At 32.5% G+C, this 2,352-nt stretch overlaps 1 long non-coding RNA gene across 1 annotated transcript; it reads left to right on the top strand.

The window, feature by feature from the left end:
- Positions 1-211: 211 nt before the first annotated feature.
- LOC141671177 (uncharacterized) lies at positions 212-1,251 on the top strand. Its single transcript, XR_012554991.1, has 4 exons — positions 212-299; positions 585-722; positions 818-940; positions 1,020-1,251. It is a non-coding gene; the product is annotated as an uncharacterized LOC141671177 (long non-coding RNA).
- Positions 1,252-2,352: the final 1,101 nt, after the last annotated feature.

Below are 2,352 nucleotides of genomic sequence, written 5' to 3' on the forward strand. Positions count from 1 at the left end.
AGTATGATATTGATGAGTTAAGGCTGCAAAACAGGCCTAGGGAGGTTTCTTTGAAAGATTTTAAGATACTTTTAAATTATTGGGGTGATGAAAAAGTCCAGGTAACAAATCTATTCATCCAACCTCTAATTTTAATATATTTTCTTAGATTTTTCGTGTAATTAATTAAATCATCCGATTAAATTTGTTATTGTGTCATATATAGGAAAGGGCCAGAAAAAATGCAGATGCACGAAATAAGATAACAGAAACACATACTGATGGGCCTAGGTGTTTCGCCCAAGTATCCCATTAAAATGGTAAGTCAAAATATTTGTTTCACTACTGGATCAGTTAACGTAGATCTTATTCTAGTAATAATTTCGATTACTGTAAACTTTTTTAATGATTATGATAAGTCAATATAGAAGGTTGTATATATGTTGGTTAGACTGGATCAATGGTAATTTAGATCTATCAATATTTGAAGCCAATTAATAATTTGTATCTATTAATAATTTGTATCAATTCCTGTCAATAGTTGATTCCGCAATTTATTAAAATTTCCGCCATTTTTAAATCAAATTGTTTATCATATATGCAAGGAAATTGAGAGGGAGCTCCTTGCTAAACCTGATGAACCAGTGGTACCAACATCAGATGTTGATGTTTACGTTAAAACACACAAAATAGATGCCAAATGAGAATATAAGTTACCTACTGATGTGATTGAAAAGAAGATTGTAAGTTGCCAAACGAGAATATATTTAATTTTCAGTAATTAAATATATTTGCTGTAATTTTTATATATTATTGTTTTAATTTTTCTTATTGCAAGATGATGTTAAGAAAATTCTCCAAAATGGCAATATTGATGCTGCTGATGAAATTGTCTGTGGTGGTAAGGAACACAGCCGCTCATATTTAGCAGGGAGACTTATTCGAAAAAAGGAGCCAAAGGGTAATTCCACATCACGTGCATCAGCTATCTCAAATCAGTACTTGTCAAGTTTAACTGAAAAGAACAGGGATTTAAGCAGGAGATGGAAGAGAAAATGGATCGAAATGTTCGAGGGGTCCGAGAGCTTCGAGACAGTATCAAGGCGATGATGTCCAAGTTGGCGGAATAGAATCCGGAGCTGCAGATTGATATTGAAGAGCTGAGCAAGCAGCCACCAAGTGATGCAACTGGAGCAAACAATTCCGGTCCTTGATCCTGCATATCGTAGTTATAAAGAAATCTTTTGAGATATTAGAACCATATGTGGTGCTTTTTAAATATGTTTATGTGTGACCGTAAAATTAACTTGAAGCATGTACTTTTATTTAAGTAGAATCAAGTTGGAAGGCATGAAATGTTATGTCGTGTTTGTATGACTTGAAACATCTTTATTTAACTTAATTGACTTGCATCTGGTGGTATTTCTGGGTGATTATTGATGGTTGGTTTGTTGTTTTGGTTGAATTTGATTAATATTGGGATGTTTAATTTAGGTAAGAAGCTGTTCAAAATTTAGCACTAAAAATTTTGCCTTAGCCTGATATTGTGTTGGCAGAAATAAATCAAATAATGTTGCTATAGAAAGATAAGTGTTGGCAAAGAAAATAAATGGTAATCAACTGGTGTTGCTATAGACAGAGAAAGGTGTTGCCATAAGAATTAAGGCAACATCAACTCTATGTTGTTATTAACTAGAGGGTGTTGCCATAATATTAAAGCCAACACCATTTCTGGTGTTACTGTTGAAAAAATAATGTTGCCGTGTACGTCTAGAGCAACAAATTTTGGGGGTTGGCATAGTTTCACAAAAAGTGTTGGTATAACATCAAAGGCCACATGCAAATTTTCAACACTCTCTAAATTGACCAAAGTGTTGCCTTACGCTTTATGGCAACATTTTTTAGCATTTTCCACATTTTTTTTAATTATGATGTAGACCATTTATGTGGTAGTAATATGTTCTTCCTATAGATGCATGTATGATGTTGGGTTTGACACCGCCTTAATATGATAATAGTGACTTTTGAGTTTTTTGTCGAATGTGCGTGACACTGATATGCACGTATTATAATTTTTTTACTACATAAAGTCATATAGATACTTTAATTTTAACTACATATTATATGTGCTTGATCGTGTATGATAAATACCAAACATATACACTTAAAGTTCAAATATTACGAACATAGTTCAACTAAGGAAAAAATAAGGAACAAAGTTCTACCGATAATAGCACCATTAATTAAAAATAAACAACATCGAATATTAATCAAACTACTAACCGAAGTTGATCATCCAACTTGAAAATCGGAAACTTCTTCAAACTAGTCCTTCCATCAAATACTCTGCCTAATTTAGTGAAGAATATGGTA

Source organism: Apium graveolens, chromosome 7, assembly GCF_009905375.1.
Source record: "Apium graveolens cultivar Ventura chromosome 7, ASM990537v1, whole genome shotgun sequence".
Taxonomy (NCBI): domain Eukaryota; kingdom Viridiplantae; phylum Streptophyta; class Magnoliopsida; order Apiales; family Apiaceae; genus Apium; species Apium graveolens.